This window comes from Mesocricetus auratus, unplaced genomic scaffold (genome assembly GCF_017639785.1).
Source record: "Mesocricetus auratus isolate SY011 unplaced genomic scaffold, BCM_Maur_2.0 Super-Scaffold_2245, whole genome shotgun sequence".
NCBI lineage: Eukaryota > Metazoa > Chordata > Mammalia > Rodentia > Cricetidae > Mesocricetus > Mesocricetus auratus.
Window position 1 is genome coordinate 19,346,170 of NW_024429180.1, and position 6,459 is coordinate 19,352,628.

Below are 6,459 nucleotides of genomic sequence, written 5' to 3' on the forward strand. Positions count from 1 at the left end.
GGTTGATATCTGTATTCTCCATTTCATTGTAGAAGTGATGGAAGAGCAATAAATCAGTTTCTTAAACCCCAAAACACATGGACAGTTGTGTGATTTGACAATTTGCACTTTTCCATTCTTGATACTCTAAGCTGCTTAATTTCTGGAAGAGAGTTTGGCTTAAATATGAATAATGTATCTTATTGCTAGGGCAAATTAATTGACAAAAGCAGCTGATGGAAAGAGGAGTTTATTTTGGCTTACAGTTTTGAGGGGACACAGTCGGTCATATGAGGGAAAGGACGGTGATGGGAATGTGAGGAGTCAGAGGACACGATGTCTGTAATCCAGAAGGAGAGGAAAACAAATGTTCATACTCAGCTCACTCTTTCTTTTTCTCTTCTTTTCACTTGTAGAATGGCACCACCCACATTCAGGGTAGGACTTCCATCCTAAGCAAACATCTCTAGAAACTCTCAAGACCTTTCCAAGTGTGTCTCCTAGGTGACTCTAAATCCAGGTAACCTGATAGTGAAGATTAACATCATACAGTTAAGTAAAAAAATGAACGACACTATTATTTTTCTTCATCAGTATGCAATCATTGTACACGGTACCAGGTTGCGTAAGGAGAGTTTCATACATAGAATATACCATGAAGATATTCAAAGGTTTAGCCACCCTCTCTCCTCCCCATTGCCAACGCTGCCTGCCTGTCTATGGGCTACTTGGTACCTGCCACCTCAGCAGTTTTCCTCTATGGCAGCCTTGTATTCCTGGGCTGTGCTCATAAGAAGTGAGTCTGTAGGTACTTCCGACGAGATGGTGTGTGTAGTTTCATTTTGATAACCTAGTTGCTGATGAAGCCACCTCAGAATCAGCTTCTCCATAGGCAGTGCTAGTTCTCTTGTCTTCAGAGCCCCAAAGAGAACAGGCAATTTCCTGTGCATGCACATTAAAGAGAACAAAAACAATCCGATGACTATGGAACAGCTATGAAAGTCCCAGTGGTTCCTTCACCAAGACAAGAGTGTGCCGTCACTCTGAGTTACTCATTTTAGAGGACTGTAGAGGTCGCTGTTCATATAGCGTACAGTTAATAGAACATCCAGGAAAATCCTTGTTTCCCTTTAAGTCCTGCTTCAAGTAGTTCTACACCCCTACAGCTAACTCCAAAGCATGACCAGAAACCTTTTGGTGGGAAGCTGGCCTCAAACCCCCATTCCTCCTGCTTCAGTGCCAAGGTCACAGCGTGTACCACCACTTCTGCCTGGAAGCAGACGCTGACGGCCAAGGTCTCCATTATTAGAGCTCATTGAAATGTCTAGTTGGTTAAATACAATTGGAATAAGGAAAATAAGCCTGCTGTGGAAATTCTACTTGATGTCTCCTAGGATACTCTATTCTGAACTGCAAAGAGTTCTTCCCTTCTTTAAAAAACAGACTTCTATTCACTGCTAGTTAATTATGCCAAGCTTTTCTATTTTTTTCTTTCTAACCTTGAATGCTTTGTACCTCGTTGACCACTTCTGATATCAGAAGAATGGAATGGGGAAAGAGAAAACAAAGAAAATAATTGCAGAAACTCATTGCAAATGGCACACTGCATGAAATAATGCCCCTTGTTGGTGCTTTACTTGTGATTGAATTGTTTGAACCTCCAACTATAACAGTGTTTTCTCTGTGACTAAATAATATAAAGTTTCATAGATGCCTTATGCACTGGCACTCACAGGAAGCTCGGGTGTGCTCACATTGGAATTCCGGATATGTTTTTAATATTGTGTCAAATAGTTCTGTGAACAGTTTTAAGTCTATAGTCATACATAATTTTCTTTTACCAAAATTTAGGCAAAAACATGGTAAAGAACGAAACACAAAAATTATTTAAATGCTACAACAAATCATTAGAATTCATATTAGAGCCTAAAGTAGCTGAATTACAACTTACTTTAAATTATTTACAAAGGACGTGTGGCTTTTCTGATTTTACTATTTCCTGTAAGCAGAAAAGAATTGATTGTGCTTTGCTCCTTGTGATTATTAAGCCTACCAAACCTTCATTATATTGGAAGTATAGACTGTAGCTAGCAACCATTTTCACTGACAGATATTCAGATCTTAGATTCTCTTATAACTATACCTCTAATTACAAGCCATGTGCCAACTACAGAATCTGATTGTGTGTATAAAATAAGTCAATAAGACAGAAACAATGCCGTATGAATGATTTAGCAAAAAATAATACCAAAAGCCAAGGATTCAAATTTTGCTGTCTTGCAAGAGCATGCGATCTGAAAAGGGGACACTAGAATGCACACCTGTAATTGCAGCACTCAGGAGAGCACGGCCCCTGGGATACACACCTATAGTCCCAGAACTCCAGAGCAAAGATGGCACCAGGCTGGTAGGCAGAGGGAGCTCCATGTCAGTTAGGCTATATACCAAGACCTGCCTGGCAAAATGGGTTATTACGCATATATTGGTGGTATACACATTTCTCAGACGTCTTTAAATGGCCAGTAAGATGTCTAAGTGAGTAAACGCACTTACACTAAGACTGGGTGAACACTAAACTCAAGCCCCAGGACCTATATGGCATATGTGCCCATACATGTAAACAACACTTACACTTACACATACATAAACTAAAATTAAAATGTAATAAAATATTCTTCAACTTGTGCATTTGTCCTTTCTGTTGTTCACAAACAGTGCCTTAATTAACAATTAGACCAACACAGCTACAGAAACTTAATAGAAAAGGAAGGAAGGAATAAATAAATGTTGATGCTGTTTGCTATTAGTTCATACAGTGACTTTAAATCTTTTTTTTTTTCTCCTCTTACTCAACTGCCGTTTGATCACTGGCTCTGGTCCTCCGGGAATGTGTGAAGAAGCAACTGAGCCAATGCTTCTGTCTGCTCTTTTCACACACCTTGTCCCTCAGCACCCATGACTTAAAGGGTTCAAAATAGGTTTCAAAGAGTACATCCATATCAAGGGGATTATATGAAGGTATTGGCTTTTTTGTGGCTAAAAGGATTTTTCATTTCTTCTCTCACCAGGGGAAAATGTTTGCCTTGAGCTAGCTCCCTGTGGCAAACCTCTTTGAAGAACAAATTCTGAAGTGCATTCAACCTTGTCTCCAGCTCCTTCTAGCCGAAGCGTTTAAAGGGGATATTGGGACATTGCCCATCGCTGCCTTTTGACTTTGGAAGGTTGTCTTAGCCTATGTGAATCTAGACAAATCCCCAAGAAGACTGTCTTCACGAAAGGGACTGTAAAAAGTTTTCACATGGAAACACTCTCCCAGAATGAGTCTTTCATAAACACAGTTGGATAAACTCTAAAAGTTTCAATAAAGTTATTCTTAAATTTTGGTGTATTTCGCCGGGCGTTGGTGGCACACGCCTTTAATCCCAACACTCGGGAGGCAGAGGCAGGTGAATACCTGTGAGTTCGAGACCAGCCTGGTCTACCAAGCGAGTTCCAGGACAGGCTCCAAAACAATACAGAGAAACCCTGCCTCGGAAACCCCTCCCCACCAAAAACAAAAAACAAAAAACAAAAAACTTTGGTGTATTTCACTCAGTATGCAAATGAAATTTCACAGAACTAGTAAACTCATCAATAAAGTTAATAAGAGATATCATGTAGAAATGCAAAGAGAAACCTGTGTCTACAGCAGGGTAGTCCAATCTGGGAAGAGGAGGAAGACACTGGAAGTTTGTTCCTTCCAGTGGATTCCAACACTCAAGTGCCTTCCCTTTACCCTAATCTCATTTTAATGTGCAGTTTTCAATAAATTTCACTCATTCTGTTGTTTAAAAATAATTTCCAAATTATGAAAACACAAGTCCCAGAAAAAAACCTCATCCAGCAAAGCTAATATTTCCCTCCATTTTACACACTGAGAAACCGAGGCTTAATTTCTTGTGACTTTGTGATGATCATCCATGAGGATCAAATATTTAATCTTTACGTTTCACATAGTTACCTTTACACAGTAAAGCTAAGTATTTAAGGTTAAATTTCAATTAGATGTTACCAATTCTATTAGTTTTCACTCTGATTATGAAAAACCCTGACCAAAAGCAGCTTAGGGGAGGACAGGGTTGTCTGGCTTTCAACTCCAGGCTCAAGGCCATCACTGAGGCCAAGCTAAGGCAGGATCTCCAGCAGCTAATCACATCACATCCACAGGAAAAGCAGAGCAGTTTGCCTACTACGAGGCGTGCGGCGTGCTCGCTGTGTGTGACCAACGTGTTTTCTTCATTCTGTCCAGTTCGGAGCTGAGCCCATGAAAACAGGTGCACTCACAGTCCGAGTGGCTCTTCCCACCTCCATAAATATAGTGACGAGCTCCCCACTAATGTGTCCACAGGCCAGTTTGATCTAGGTATTAACCCAGTCAGGGTTTCCTCCCAAAGTGATTCTAGGTTGTGGAAAATTGACACCTAAAGTATCCAGGGCAATGAAATTAAGTTAGCAGCCCAGAAAAATGCTATAAAAACAGAGACGGGTAGACCCCTGTGGGAACTAGCGGGGACACTCCTGTTGCATGAAGGACACATAGACAGAGATGCTGAGAAAGAGAGAGGTGGAGGGAACAGAGCCACCAGGGAGTCCTGAGCACAGGGTTGAAGCCTTGGCTAGGTAGGGCAGGTTCAAAACTGCCGTTGGTGGAGTGAGCTGGGCACATCCTTACTCCAAAACCACTCACAGAATCCCTCGTTTGCACAACGCTACATGTTGTCACTCGAGTCCACTGTGAAGCACCTCAGCGTTGACCTTATCTTCACTGAGGCCAAGGGATAAAAAGTTGTCTGCAAAACTGCCAGATTTGGGATTAGCACTCACACCCAGACCATAGTTCTCCTTCCTTAAACCTCGCTCTTAGTAGCTTTCCACATTTAAAGTTAACCTCTTAAAAGAGACATTCATGTTCCGTTTCCAGCTTCACCAGAAACATCTGATAGGAGACAATCATCCAAGATGTGGGTCCTAGCTGTACAATGAACTGGTTGTGAGCCCAAAAGGGTCACGGGAGAAACCCCGGTTAACTGGCTGTGAAGTCCCTGGTCGCTAGGAGAAATTTATGTGTGGGGTGATTTCTTCTGCCTTTTAAACTTTACTGGCACCGCAGAATCTTGCGGACAGCAGAGTAACACACCACCGGCACCGCACCAGCAGACCAGTATAGCATTCCCTTCTGGGCCTTAAAGACCGAGCCCAAGAGTGAACAGGAAGAATTTGTTTCGTTGCTGTCTGGTAAAATAAGCATCAGGTTGAATATGCGAGTCTGCTTCCTGATCATTTTCCGATCTCTTGTCCCGGGTCCCTTTTAGGCACAGTAGAAAGATCCCTGTATGGACTTGATGACACTTCAATACCCAGGAAGAGCTACCCTTGCACATAATGAAGGAGGTCTTTTCAATCCTCGCTCGCCCTGGGCAATCCCTCCGCCTGAGGAGAAAGGATCCTGGCCCTTCGTGTTGATTTGAAACGTAAGGGCAAAGAAAGAAACGAAAGGCAACTCCCCAAGGCCAACCCAGATTTCAAGTACCACTATGGCACATTTCTGTGAGAAGTCAGGGTATTCAAAATCGGGTTAATACAGAGCCTTGTCCTAATCTCCAGCTCCCGGAGTACCATGGGATACGTTAGGAGTTAGGATCTTAGTTAAACGGCAAATGAACAGCTTCATGTGGGGACAGTTCCGAGCCAGGACTGCCCCTTCCAGTGGGCAGCTGATACTGTGCAGGCATAGCCCAAGGGGAAAGATTGTAGCTGGGCCGCTCAGAAAACTCGGGAGGAGTCTGAGGGTGAGTGGTGCCGGGGAAGGGACGAATGAATAAAAGTACTTGTCTGGGGACAGCAGAGACCCCCGTGAGCTGCTGAGGATCCACTGCCTGGCGCTCCCTCAGTCTTTGCTCAGATCCAGAGCTGCCTACAGCTGAACGGAAGGAGCAGCTGGGATCCCGCTGCGAGCTGCAAGCCCCCAAAGCGGTTAGAGGACCTGGGTAGGAGGTTCCCTGCCGGTGGTTGAGCCTGGGCTGTCCGATTCCTCCTAGATAACTAATCATTTTGGTTTAGTGTTGAAATTAAAATGTGTGAGACTGGACCTTGCCCTCAGGATTCCCGCTTGCCTTAATAGTTTGGGGACTTTAAAATAAGTAAAATTACACATACCGGCGATTCACACTGAGATTGGGTTGAAAAGCGACTCAGTGAAGTCGCTTGGAAAACACATAAGTTGAAGCTGACTTTCTCTCAGCTCGTGCTGAGTGCATTGGTGCACGCCCTTGGCCGCTAGGTGCCTTCATTCTGGGGTCCTGAAGCTTAGCTAAAACGGTCTGGCTTCTTCCCGGCAAACACCAGTGTTCTTTCCCTGGGACACTCAGCCTCCCCTGTCTGGAACACCCCTGCCGGAATGCTCCGCCCCACTGCGACTGGTCTACCGCAGCGCCAGGAGCT

At 43.6% G+C, this 6,459-nt stretch overlaps 1 long non-coding RNA gene across 1 annotated transcript; it reads right to left on the minus strand.

Moving 5' to 3' along the window:
- Positions 1-213: 213 nt before the first annotated feature.
- Positions 214-6,444, minus strand: LOC121141546. Its single transcript, XR_005878498.1, has 3 exons — positions 6,175-6,444; positions 715-921; positions 214-504 (listed from the first exon to the last, which is right to left on the minus strand). It is a non-coding gene; the product is annotated as an uncharacterized LOC121141546 (long non-coding RNA).
- Between the last annotated feature and the right edge of the window lie 15 nt (positions 6,445-6,459).